The sequence below is a fragment of the Lissotriton vulgaris genome, chromosome 9 (assembly GCF_964263255.1).
Source record: "Lissotriton vulgaris chromosome 9, aLisVul1.2, whole genome shotgun sequence".
NCBI lineage: Eukaryota > Metazoa > Chordata > Amphibia > Caudata > Salamandridae > Lissotriton > Lissotriton vulgaris.
The window spans coordinates 353,126,719-353,141,212 of NC_141697.1; the positions used below are offsets into that span (position 1 = coordinate 353,126,719).

Genomic DNA, 14,494 nt, shown 5'->3' on the forward strand with positions numbered 1-14,494 from the left:
CTAACGTGGTGGAGTGGTGCCTATGTAGCCCCGCACATCATTTGTGGAGCGGAACAGCATCAGTGCGATACTATATCCTACCCAGAAACCACCTTCCAGCACTACTGCTCAAAAGTTTCCAGATCCAGTCTGACGCAAGGGGAATATTCAAAATGGGAGAAATCTGCAGCTATCTAGCATCTCTACCAGAAAGAGGGTTACCAAAGGTAAATAACTTCAGGGTAAACTTTTTCTTTCATGTAGAGAAACTGCTTTCCAAACCTAATTTTTGAGGATGTTCTCTTCTCCTTCCTTCCCTTGCCAGTGGTTCATTTTCAAGTTTAGAAGGTATGTGTAAGCAATTTTACAATATCCTCAAACGTACAAGTGCGAGGTCACCTTTAGTGAATACCTTTCACTTGTAAATTGTCTCATTTGCATTTGTAGAACTAAGTAAAGTGGACTTCACCCTGGCCAGTAGTTTGTAGAGTAAAATGAATATGAAATTAAATATCTTAATATGTAAGATCATGAGTAATTTTATTCCCGTCAGCTGACTACAGAGGCACAGTTGTGATTGAAGTTTAACTTACCCCCGTTGATGCACAAGTTGATCAAATTTGTGTCTCGTAGGTTTGTAAAGTCTGTGAGACTTTAAGACTTTATATTTCTGTTGTAAAAATATGGATTAACACTGTCTGACCTTGGGCAATCTGTAAAACATCTGGTCCACTGCATGGTGGCATAAGGACCTGGGCCCATTATCTGTCCCCAAGGTCAAGAATCTTGGTGTTTTGTTTGATGAAAAAATATCTTTTTACAGTCAAATCAATGCAGAAAGTGGAAAATGTTTTTGACTGCTTATGATGCTGAGAGAAATCCTGTGCCTACTGCCATAGTAAGCAAAAACATATAGTAGTTTGTTGTATATTTATCTTTCTTCCATTTCCATGCTCTACTATAGTTCTTACCTGTGTCACTCATTCCAGAATGTGCATGGCTCTGTCTCCTTCTAGTGTTCTAGCTGGTGACAGTTTGTGCCTGGCCAGCTTGTGTTGAGGTTGCTTTACTCTGCTTTCCTGCAATAAACCTCTATTGCTACACCTGTGGTCTCCAGCTATTTACTACAATTTTGGCGACGTTACCTGCTGGCCAGTATCATTGAAGACCTCATCTTGATGCCTGGTTTCAAGATTTGTAGCGGAAAGCAGATTTCAGCGGAGCTTCCTCAACAAGAAACGAATCTACGGCGTGCTGGCCTCGTCAATGTCCCTTTGGTCCGCTTCGGTTCCGAGAGAAGACGCCCATCTGGGGTAAATGTATAATTTGGGACTAGATCGAAGAGTGGAGCTCGAGCGCAACCAGCGCTGACGTCATCTAAAGTCAGCGGAGCGAGCGCAGCGCGTGACTGACCGGTGAGTGAGCCACGAGACGCTGTTGTTTGTTGTCACCTGGAGACGCACCAGCGCTGACGTCAGCGGAGTCAGCGTGTGAGTCAGCGGAGCTCGAGCGCAGCGCTGTTGTCTGGCGTTACCAGGGAGACGCTCCTTGTGCGTTCCAAGCCTCGTTTCAGAGCATTTTCAGCCTCGTTTTCAGCGGCGGCCATCTTATCTTCAAGTGTTTGCCTTCCAAGCCTCATTTTGATTGTAATCCTAGCCTCGTTTCCAGCGGCAGCCATCTTTGCCTTCAAGTGTTTGTCTCCCAAGCCTCGACTTCGACTGGCAGCCGTTTTTTAGTTGTTTTAAAGCGGAATTTTGTCGTTTCAAGTTCAAACTTCTGCCTGGTCCTGTCGCAGATCTCTAGTATCGTTTTGGACACTTTTTGAATGGGAAGAGGTATGTTACTATAATTCCAAACTTTGTCCTGTTGTGCAAAACCTGTGTTTATTTTATTCTTCACTCTGCATAATTAGTGAACATGGCACAACAATTTGTAGTAACTTTGCCTCCTCAGTTCTTACCTGAACCTGGTGTCCCTGAGATACCTTGGGAGGACTGGTACATTATGTTTGACAATTACCTGGAAGCGCTTGATGGACAGGAATTTTCACCCAAAAGAAAAAAGGCTATTCTTTTGAGCACTCTGGGCAAGGAAGGGCAGAGGGTTTTTAGATTCCTACCTATCACACTTGGAGCTAGTGGACATGACATTGATGAGTTTAAGGAGGCGGTTGATCGTTTGGAGATCAGATTTGCAAAGGAGGAGAATCTGATTATGAACCGCTATAAATTCTATACTCAACGCCAAAAAGAGTCAGAAACGATAGATGATTTCGTGGCCAGACTTAGAGAGCTTTCTATAAAGTGTAAGTTCGGTTCTATGAACGACGAGCTCATAAGAGATCAATTAGTCGTCCAGTGCTCAAGTAAGAAAATCCAAGAGAGGCTATGGGCAGCTAAGAACCCGACCTTGAAAGATGCAATTGATCTGGCCAAAGTAATTGAGGAGTCTAGTAAGTGCATGAAGGCTCTAGATTCACACAAATCTTCCCCGCATCAAGAGGTTTCTGTGGTTACTGACAAAGGTGGTGTTGCGGAGTGTGAACACTGTTCTGGAGACAATGTTGCTGTAGTGAAAAACAGACCCAGACCCTTTGCCAAGAAAACCTCAGTAAGCAAATCCTGCAACAGGTGTGGCAGTAGCAGTCACTCTTCCGACGCGAGGTTTTGCTTTGCCTCAAACAAAGAGTGTTTGAAGTGTGGGAAAGTTGGACATTTCTCCAAGATGTGCAAGGCCAAAGCCAGACAGAGAGTGAATATTGTTGATGACTACGTTGATGATTCTGGAGTTGAACCCGATAGACTTCTGGTCATTGACGATGTTGATGTCATCTGTGATGATCCAAGACAAACCAGACCCAAAGCCATATTCAAGATTGACTCCCACGAGGTGTTGTTGATGGTGGACACCGGTTCTCGCCATACCATTATACCTAAGTCTACTTTTGATGCCTTTTGGGAGGGGGTGAATTTACACCGCAGTGATATTTCCCCTAAGGGTTTCAATGGCCAGAAAATTGAAATCCTTGGTTTCTTTGAATCCGAGATTACATTTGAGAAGAGGTCTATTTTTGGGAAAGTTTATGTTTTTATTGATGGTCCGCCCATTCTAGGGTGGGTACATCAATATGACCTCTACATCGTCATCAATCCTAAGGCAAAGAACCAAATAATGGTGGTTGATGATGACTCCATTGAGTTTATTCTGTCTGAATTTGGGTCTGTGTTCAGGGAGGAGTTGGGTGAGCTTCGGGGGTATGCCCACCTTATAAAGTTGAAGAAGGGTAGTTTACCTGTGCAACATCGTGTTAGGAGGATTCCCATCTCCATCCGCAGTGAGGTAAAGCTTTTAATTGAAGAGATGCTCCAGTCTGGTGTAATTGAGCCTACAGAAGCATCGGCATGGGTTTCGCCCGTCGTGATTTCTAAGAAATCAGACGGAAAATTGAGATTCTGTGTGGACCTCAGGTCCCTAAACAAGTGTGTCGTTGCGGACACCTTTCCTTTACCCAACATTACGGAGATGGTTTCCACTCTTCAGGGGGCGAGATATTTCTCCAAACTCGATCTGAAGAGTGCCTACCATCAGGTTAAGCTCCATGAGTCCTCGAAGCATCTTACCGCCTTCATCACTCCAGAGGGGATTTTTCAATTTACTCGTCTCCCCTTTGGGTTGATTTCGGCGGCGAGTGTCTTCCAAAGGTTGGTCAGCGAAATCTTTAAGGGACTCAAAAATGTGGTATTCTTTCAAGATGACATCTTGGTCTTTGGAGAGTCTGTGGCTGATCACAACCTTGTTCTCAGGAATGTTCTACACAGAATCTGGGACACTGGCCTTACATTACGTAGGGAGAAGTGTTCTTTTCTTGTGGAGAACATTGAGTACTTGGGACATGAGATCTCAGTCAATGGAGTCAGACCCAAGAAGAATTTTCTTGATGCAATACGCTTAGCCCCTTGCCCGTCTGACAAGGACCAGTTGCGGTCATTCATGGGCTTGATCGAATACTACTCCAAGTTTGTGGAGAAATTCTCAGAGAAGACCTTGCCTCTGAGGACCTTGCTGAAGAAGGGTTGCAAGTTCTCATGGGGTCCTGAAATGAAAGCTTGCTTCAATGAGATTAAGGAGGCTATCTGTAATGCTAAGGTTCTGGCACCCTTTGATACTGCCAAGTCCTCCACTTTGTTGGTAGATGCCAGTGCCTGTGGTCTTGGTGCGGTCTTGCTTCAGTCTCACAAAGACGGCGACAGGCCGGTTGCCTTTGCCTCACGCACTCTTTCAAAATGCGAACAGAATTATTCTGTTATCGAGAAAGAGGCTTTGGCTGCTGCGTGGGGTGCTCATCATTTTCGACCCTACCTATGGGGCACCCGTTTCAACCTTAAGACTGACCATAAACCCCCTCATCCGCATCCTTTCTCCTGGGGGAGGGGCATTTGGTTCTCCAAGGTTGGCATGGTTGGCCTCTAAACGCCAGGAATACCATTTTGACATTTCTCACATCTCTGGGTGGAGGAACTTTCAGGCCCACTGTCTGTCTAGGTTGGCTGTTCCGTCTGGCGCTGATGTTGGTTTCAGTCTGGAGGGTTATGACGAGAATGTTGCCTGGATCGATGATGTTCTTCTACTATCTGAGAGCTCCTTTTCTCGTTCTGAGTGGGTGGATGCCATGTCCAGGGACAGTGTGTTACAGGAAGTTATCCAGCTCAACAAGTTGGGTTCTCGCAGGGAGAGCTGTCTCCATGTCTCTGTCCGTCCTTTTCTTAAAGTCATTGATGATTTGTCTGTTTGCAATGACAACGTTATAATGCGTGGTGACAAATGTGTGCCTCCCGCTGACTTGATACCAAAGCTCATTTCTTTAGCACATGAGGGTCACCTTGGCCAAACCCTGACGCAACAGCGTCTCAAGTTGAACTTCTGGTGGCCCGGTATGGACTCCATGGTTTCCTCATGGGTCGAGGACTGTTATACCTGCAAGGTGGGTGAGAAGAGACTTAAGGTTTCTGTGGGGTCTGAGATGGGTGCGCTGCAGTTCCCCGAAATTCCGTGGCATACCATCTGCTTAGATTTCATAGGTCCCATGGCCGAACTGCCTCTTTCTCAGAGATTTGCTGTCGTCATTGTCGACTGCCATTCCAAGTGGTTGTCTGTGGAGTTTCTTAAGGATATTACTACGGCTACTACCATTAAACATCTTAAGTCTGTGTTTTTTAGGGAAGGTTTCCCTAGTGTTCTTATAACCGACAATGGCACACAGTTGGTTTCGCATGACATGCAAGCCTTTTTGTCTGATTGTGGTATTTCCCACCATAGGACCTCCCTTTACAACCCCCAGGGGAATGGTCTTTGTGAACGCCTTAATAGATTGGTGAAAGGTACTGTTCAAATGGCCCTCTCCAGTGGTTCTTCTGTCTCTTCCCTTGTTAGTGAAATGGTATATGCGTACTGTACCACCCTTCATGGTTCCCACACCAGATCCCCTTTTGAGTTGATGAGGGGTAGGGCTCCCAGCACCAAACTCATTCCCTCTTGGCTCAAGGACTTGGTCTGTCAGTCCCTTTTGGGTGATGTCTCCAGAGTGGCCCCCAAGCCTTCTTATAAGGGCCCTGTGGGTTCGCCTGGTAAGTGTGCTTCAAGTAGGAGTTCTGTAGGTCTGCCTTCTAAGGTTCCTTCTCGCAAACCTCTTGTAGGCGATAAGTCCTCTGTTAAAGTTGTTGCTGGTAAACTTGCGAAAGGTGACCTTGTCAAGGTAAAGTCTGGTCGTGTTTCAGGTGGTTTGTCCAAGTTCCGTGGTCCATTCCTTGTTAAGATGGTCTATCCTCACTATGTTGTCCTCTCTAATGGGGAAAAATGGAATTTAAGGAGGATTGCCCTCTATCAGAAAGCTGGTGTTGGTCCCGTTGTTGGTCCTGCTCTCTCTCCTGCTCCTGTCCAAGATCTTCCCTCTTCAGGGTTCATGTTTGTTCCCTCTCAGGATCCGGCTCATGTGGTTCCTGCTCCTGTGAATGTCTTGGCAAGGGGCGATGGTGGGGGGGATGCTCCTGATCCCGTTGTGTCCGTTCCCAATTCCATTCCTGATCCTGATCCCAATCCCATTGCTATTTCAAGTTCCCCTTTGCCTGCCACCAGACCTCAAAGGTGCCACAGACCCCCTGCTTATTTGAATGATTTCTGTTGCGATTAGGTCTTTTTAGAGGGGTGACGTGTGTCCCTTTCAATGCTTATTTATTCTATGATGTTTTCAACTTTTATATTTACTTCAGCAAATCTTCTTTAGTCTTGTGTTAAGTTTCCTTTCCATGACATGCTTACCTTTTTGTGTTAAGTTTTCTTTCACCTCTTGTGTTTTTATTCTACGAGAGGAGATGTGTTGTATATTTATCTTTCTTCCATTTCCATGCTCTACTATAGTTCTTACCTGTGTCACTCATTCCAGAATGTACATGGTTCTGTCTCCTTCTAGTGTTCTAGCTGGTGACAGTTTGTGCCTGGCCAGCTTGTGTTGAGGTTGCTTTACTCTGCTTTCCTGCAATAAACCTCTATTGCTACACCTGTGGTCTCCAGCTATTTACTACATAGTTCAGACCATGATCATGTCAAGGCTCGAATATGGTAATGTTTTGTATGTTGGAGTCACACAGGGGTGGATCAAGAGAATGGTGTGAGTGCAGAACTCTGCTGCATGTCTTCTATTGAAATAACCTAAGCGCACACTGATTGGTGCCGCACTTAAGAAGCTGTATTGACTTCTGGTGAAGTAGAGATCCTCTTTCAAAGTGTTGTGTTATTGTCACAAGGCTTTGGCGAGCAAAGGGCTACATTACATTCAATCTTTGGTTAGACCATATGTACCATCAAGAAATCTAAGATCAGTAGGGGAGATATTGGCGACTGCCCAAGGTAAAGAAAGTGCACACAGGTGGGCATTTTTTAAGTTATTAGGCTCCAAAACTCTGGAATGCTTTGCCTCTGATGGTTCATCAGGCTCAGTCAGAAAGATCTTTTTAGGAAAAAACACTCAAAACCTGGTTCTTTAGCTCAGCATTCATGAGGGTTTAATAGTTGCATGTAGGCTTGCTGACCTACGTGCTTTATTAATTGCATTATTATCATGGAATAATCAAGATATGTGCCCAATGACTTTAAAACAAATGATGAAATATTTTTGCAGAAGAGCTCTTATGAGCCAGTTTGGTAAGCAGTGATAAGATCAAATTTGATCAGTTATTCATATGAAATGCCCTATGATCACAGGCATCTATGGCATATTTTGTTTATATTCATTGCATGCTGGTCGTTAAACAGTTAAGTTGTGTCTTTTTCTACCCACAAGGTCCGCCGTGCAGGACCTTGTTGAGTCGAGTGCTTATCGCCCGCCATTGATGACTTACCTCATGAAAACCTTTATGATAGCATATTGTGGATACAGTTCTTGTGACTAATCTTTAATTACGGATTTGGTTATGCTTGTTCACAGTTTTAGTCAATTTTTGTTGGCTCGTTAGATGCGTGTCAGTGGGCTCAAGTACATTTCAGAAATTATTCTATTCTGGAATGTCTCCTCGCTTTCCAGTAAGTCATCAAGAAAGTACAGCCTGAAATAAGTTAGCAGGTCCTTGATTTAGGTAAAAGTTTCTGAGTTTTTAAACCCTTTACATACTATGTGATGTAAGTGAGGCCCAGCTATTCATGTGTGTCCCTTGAAATTGCTTATGATTAACGCTCCCATTTTTATAATATTTATCCAGATTTGTTTTTTGACCAACATATTAGTATTTATCCATATATATTTTGTGAGTGAATAAATTAAGTTCTTAAATGTTATATTTCCATATGTATTTAATTGATAAACGTGCACACAAAATATACTATGGAAGTGTTTATATGTGCAAAAGTGGCTATATTTTTCTATGAGGCGAAAAAGTTTTAGGCACATTAAAACCCTAAAGTGTACACGTATTTCAGAAAAAACTACTGCATGGTTTTTTTTGTTGCTAATAATCCGGGTCAGTGTTTTAATGTTCAAAAGACTTTATTAATTTCCATATATACTGTTGTGTGGTATTTTAGTCTCAGAGTGAATTTTCCCGATTCATGCCCTTTTATAGGTACAATTCACATTGCCCTAATATAGGCATAAAAATGATTCCCTTATTTAGACATAGCCTATGCAAATCAAATATAGGCATGGCTAATTCCACCCGCACAAAACGTTACAATGATTTCTAGGAAAATCGGCTTAAGCAGTAAGGGACCTTCCCCTTGCTTGAATATTGATTTGTCCAAGAAATCATGTACTTTACAAAGAACTACTATTCCCTAGGGGTTCTTTCCTGACGTTATCATGCCCAACTTTACGTCAAACTAGACACCTTCAAGGTATAAATATGCCTTCACTTGCTCTAGCAAGACACTGTGGTTCGGAGCAGTTCGACTATCTACTTGCCCGACGCAGCTCGCTACAGCAAGTGCCGAAGGAAGCCGACCCTCCAGCTGACGCACTGATCAAGAGGCTGCATTTCTCTCGGCGAGAATCCAGCTCCAGTGTTTCCAAGCTCCCCTTGCTGGATGTTGGGAAATCGAGTCCCGAGACAGAGATACTAAACCTCCTTCATTCTAAACTAAGGTATGTAACTGATTAGAACCTTAGAGAAATCTTGGATAGATTCTTGGCAAAGAAATATAAATCTAGGCTACACAATACTTACTTCTTCCCTCGTACTAGACTTAGGTTAGGTACATTGGGGTAGGCGTATTTTAGAAGCACCAGTTGAGTACTTTTAGTCATTGTTATTTATGTATGTATCTTTATATGGCTTAAAAACCATACAATGCTCCTACAGTATTTTTTTTATAATATTGTTCTCGCTGTACGCATTATACTTTGCAGTCTGCATTACGATTGTAGCAGTTCATTTCTTTTGCATGAGAAAGAAGACTGTTCAATAAATCATTTTATTGAACACGCCCGTCTCTCTATTTCTCTGCACCTCTGTAGAAACGAAGCATGCACGATTGACTGAGTGAAATTCTTATCTATTGTTTCCACGACTCTAGAGATACATTTCTTATTATTGGGAAACAAAGTTGTCATGTTTATGCGGTTCTCAGAAACTAATCCCTTCTTGTGAATTCAAGAAAGTTTCTAGTGACCTCTGAGCTAGCTGGCACACACTATTAAGTTTAATATATTCGATAGAGACCTAGTCGACCTCAGTCCTACATCTAATCTATAGGATATATTATTCCAATGCACAGAGCCTATTGGGAATATAAGAACTACACTACAATATTGCATACCAACAATACAAAGGAGCAATAATAATAATAATCTGAAGTGAAAATGTAGTATTAGATATCAATAAGAAAACCACAAAAGTCTTTATAATTTTATGGGATTGGGGGAGAAAAAGAAGGGAATGGAGGAAAGGAAGGGAGGGCGAGGAGAGATCCATCATAATTTCACATTATGAGAAGATGTATATTGTGTAGCATACATAGTATCTAATTTATGATGTGAACTCACCGAATCCCACCACATTTTACAGGATAATTTATCTGATGTTTTCCAGTTCAAACTAATCTGGTGAAAGGCAATCGCTAATCAAATATCTAATAATTTATTTTAGGGAAAGATGGAATGAGCGATTGGACAGTGAACCCAAAAAGAGATAAACAATATTAAACGGGCTATAAAAATAAAAAATCCTCTTAATCTGAGCCCAAATTTTGTATCAAAAATTATGGATACTGGGACAATTAAATAGAATATGCATTAAATCGGCATCAGCAAAAGCACAAGACCAACATTTATCAGGACTATCGGAGGAGAATTTGGAGCATTGCAAAGGAGTGAAATATAGGCGTTGATAAACAAAAAACAGAGATTGTGTAATACAAGCCGACTGTGAGATTTAATATATGCGTGCCCATACCTTATTCCAAAAAGAGCTTGTCGAAGAAACTCCCAGATCTCTCTTCCATAAAAGCTGGTTCTAGAGGGTCAGGTAGGGAGAAATAATTATAAATAGCCGAAACCCTAGGGCCAAAAAATCAGTAATGCCAGAAGAGAAAGGAATCTTTTTGTTGAGGAAATCTGTAAAGAGGCATATACATCAAGAATTACATTCATCAATAATAAAAAGCAAGTATAAAAGGATTTGGGGCAATGATAAATAATGCAAAATTGAGGAAAAGAGATAGGGGAGCCATTATAGAAAAATATAGATACCCACATGAAACCTTTATCCTTCCAGGTAAGCCATAAAAAGGGCCTATTATTTATCTTAAGTAAGGAGTTGTATCATATCAACATTTTAAAAAATATGGCCATATTCAGAGTGCGCAGAGTAAAGTTGATTTCAGCAGCGATATTGTGTTCCATAAAATAAGGGAATGAACAAACAACATCTTAGAAGTCAGAGATAAAATATCTTTGTAGCTAAAAGGGCGAAGAGAAGTATATTCAATATCTAGGCCTATTGGAGAAAAGGACGAGGATGAATCCTCAGTCCAAAGAGGTGCATGGCGTAAGGAAAAAACTCTGTGATAACCATAAAAATGAGGAAATTAACCCCTCCTGCCAATTTCGGTTTTTGTAAAGTAACTAATGCTACTCTTGTCTCCAAAGAATTTTAACGAGTAATGTGTTAATTAAAAAACAAAAATGTTTAGGAATGTTTACTGTCAAGATAGAAAGAAGATATAACAATAAGGGGGACATCATTATTTTAAAAGACTCTAAACGACCCCACTATGATAAAAATAAAGGATTTCAAGAGGAAAGAATCTTATCAATTTTGATACTAAGTTCTGTAAAATTGATCTTAGCCATATCTGGAACGGAATTTGAGAACTGTTGGACTTGGTCTTTTTTGCAGGGTCATCCCTGAACTTTTTGCTTTACTCTTGTATTTTTTTATGACCTGTTGTTGATTTTTTTATGACTCTGGGCACTTTACCACTGCTGATCAGTGCTAAAGTGCATATGCTCTCCCTATTGTAAATTGATGTATGTATTAGTGACTCCATGATTTTCTGGTTTGGTTTACTTGTTAGACCCTAGTACAGGGCACTGTGTGTACCCAGGGCTTGTAAATCAAATGCTGCTGGTGTGCTTGCAGCACTGGTTGTGCCACCCACAGAAGCAGCATGTAAAGTGTGTCCCAGGTCTGCCATTGAAGAGCTGCGTGCAGTCTGGTACTGCCATGTTGACTGGGCAAGTGCACCCTCTTGCCAGTCACTAAACCTTCCCTTTTCTGCATATTAGTCACCCCTATAGTAGGCCCAAGGGCACAGTGCATTGTAGGTAAAAGGTAGGACATGCCCTGATGTGTGTGGCATGTCCTTATAGTAAATTACAGCCATTTTCGTTTTTCACTATTGCAAAGCTAACTGTTCCCCATAGGCCAGAATGGGCAGTGTGATTATACCACCTTATAATCCTGACTCAGGGAACTAGGTAGAAATTTGAGTTTAGTATGCCTGAACTCTGAATGATAAAATGCATCTTTTAGGCCCATATGTAGGAAGCCTAATTGCGCTTGCAAATGCTGAAATTCTCAGAATTTCAGCAATTGCGATCGCAATTAGGGCAGTGTGCTATGTAGCTCACAAAAACCCACATGCAAAATAGGGAATTGCAAAATTTGCGATTCCTTATTTTGCAATTGCATTTAAGGAATCGCAAATTGCGATTCCTTAACCCCTTGCGTGCGGCGGGAATTCCCCGCCCATGCTGACTCCGCCTTGCGCGGGCGGAGTCATGACGGAACGGTTCCGTCATCAGCACAGCTCACCTGTAGCTGATGACGGAACCGCTCCGTCATCAGCATGCAAGGGGTTAAATGCAATGTAGGAAGCACCCAAGTTGTGCGAATATTGGCTTAAGGAATCGCAAAATACCACCAACCTGAAGTTGGTGGCATTTGCCATGTGGGTCACATAGGTTAATTTCAGGGGTGCAAAAGGGTGTCCTATTGACACCCTTGCAACCCTGTAATTGCATTCTCAATTTGCGATTTTTTTAATTGAGAATCGCAAATTGAGAATGTCTGAGAAGGTATTCCTTATTTGCGGATCTCAATTTGCGATTCGCAAATAAGGAATAAGTGGGATTCGCAAAACATTTTGCTAATCCTACCTACATTGCGTTTTGCGATTCTCTAATTGCGATTCCCTAAAAATCGCAATTTGAGAATAGCAAAATACAATTTTTATTTGTTTATTTATTTACTTTTTGCAGAGTTTTATATAACGCGAACTAGACCCGAACCGAATCAGGTATCAGAGCGCTTTACATATCACCAGTTACGTTACATGAGGACACACATTCATTTTAGGCACTGGGAGATGAAGTGATTTGCCCAGAATCACAGGAGGTTTTTGGGCGTCGTTACCGAGACTCGAACCCAGATCCCCTTAGTGAAGTTGATTTTAACATTCTGTGTTTGAAAATACCACTTTTAGAAAGTAGGTATTTTCTTGCCCAACTGCCCAAGCCTGCCTCTGCTAGGTTGTGTATTCCTTGTCTGGAGTTTGAGTGACAGGGACTGGGGGATTCCAGGAGAGGGGGTGAGTCGGCATAGGGCTGACTAGAGCTATCTGCATGTAGATGGGTAGGAGGAGTTGTACCTGGGACCTGAATAGGGCTAGGCCTGCCTTCCACAATGCTGGCTCTACCTCCTGTGGTGCGTCTGATGTCCCTGGCCCACACTGTCAAAGGAAAGAAGTCTTGTCAACAAAGTGCTCCAGGACTGCACAGAACTGGTGTGGACTGGGTACAGGACCCTCTGCCTTCAGAGGACAACGGATTTGCTAGTATAAATATGGGGACCCAGACCCCAGAACGTTAGATCACTTTTGGGAAACAAAAAGAACCTTTACTGAGGAGAGGAACCAGAGAAACTGAGGAGGAGACTATCCTTAAGCTGAGTGCTGTTTGGGGGATTGGCCTGTAGTGGTTGCCTGACTACCAAAGAAACAAGAAAGGACTTTGTACTACTTTCAAAGCAACTTGTAAAGGATCTCCAAGGACTTGATATAGAGCTTGCCTCCTGCTGAAGTCTCAGGGACAACAGACTTCACCAACCAGCTTCCCTGCCTTCCCTTGCTGGGAATTGAAGTGCCTGCTGTTGAGCTGGGCCTTCTGAGAGACTGCATGTCGCTGGGAGCTGGAAGCACGACTCAAGACGAAGCAGCCGTTGTTGTCTCATCACCGGAGAAGAGTGTCGCTGTCGCAGCAGACGCCGTTGCATCACCGGAGAAGCATGCCGCCGCTGTCGCCATCGCATCACCTGAAGCACCTTGTATCACCGGATAAGAGTGTCGCCCTCGCAGCAGACGCCGTCACATCACCGGAGAAGCGTGTCGCAGGGCCTGTTGCGGCTCAGAAGAATCGTTGGGTCGCCTTTGGGCGGGCATGCATCATTGTCGCATCAAGAAGAAGATGCCATTTTGTTTCATTGCATTGGATCTTCATCGCATCACGGCGCTGCTGGTCGCATCGCCATGGAAGCGCAGTAAGAAACCGACGCATCACCTCCCCACGCGGAGACGAACCTACGAACCCCCTACGCAGCAGTAGGGACCCGATGCATCACCGTTCTTGCGTGTAAGGAACCAACTCATCACCTTCCCTGCAACACTTTTGTTGTATAGTGTTACGCATCCAAAGGTACATTGAACTCAAAGTGTCGCATTTTACATCTAAAGAGAACTAAGCTATTTCTACCATTTTTAAAGTACAGTATTGTGGATTTTTGTTCTTGGTGGTCTTGTGTTAAGTCTATATAAAAATCCTTATTTTTGATATACAACTTGTGTGGTGTCCATCTGTAGTGTTGTCACTGGGTTACTGTATGTGTTCACAAATACTTTACACACTGCCTCTGAGATAAGCCTGTCTGCTCGTGCCAAGCTACCAAGGGGGTGAGCAGGAGTTATTTTAGGAGTGTACCCCCTTACTCTGACTAGACGCAATGGTCCCTATTTGGTCATAGGTACCTACTTCTGCCAACTAGAGACCCCCAAATCTAGCAAGAACCGTATCCCCAAATACTTGATTTTTGCAGAAGTGGACCATTGATAACTGGTAAGAGATTAAGAGCTAATAAAAGTGTATTTAGTTAGCAGGAAACTTTCCGTTTTATCCCTATTGATTTTATACACAGAGACAGTAGAAAATAGTGGAATTTCATGTAACAGAGAAGGTAGCGAATCCTCAGGAGAAGAGATAAATAGAAGAATGTCGTCTGCATAGGAACCCGAGAAAGAAAGGGCTCGAGAGCTAAAACGAATAACAAAGGGGAGAGAGGGCAACCTTTTCTAACCCCCCTATTGAGAGGAAAATATGAGAAAATCATGCCATTAACCATTACAGACGCTCGGTGAGCATAGTATAAAAGGGAGGTAAGAACTATAATCTTAGGCCCAAACTCATGCTATTTTAAAGAGTGAAATAAAAAATCCCAATTTACTCTATCAAATGTCTTCTCCGCATCAATTGTTATAA

The 14,494-nt window shown here is 42.8% G+C and overlaps 1 protein-coding gene across 1 annotated transcript in view; it reads left to right on the forward strand.

The window, feature by feature from the left end:
- The window catches only part of OTUB2 (OTU deubiquitinase, ubiquitin aldehyde binding 2), a 201,000-nt gene that overhangs the window by 185,054 nt on the left and 1,452 nt on the right, over window positions 1–14,494 (forward strand). The gene's annotated exons all lie outside the window — the stretch shown is intronic.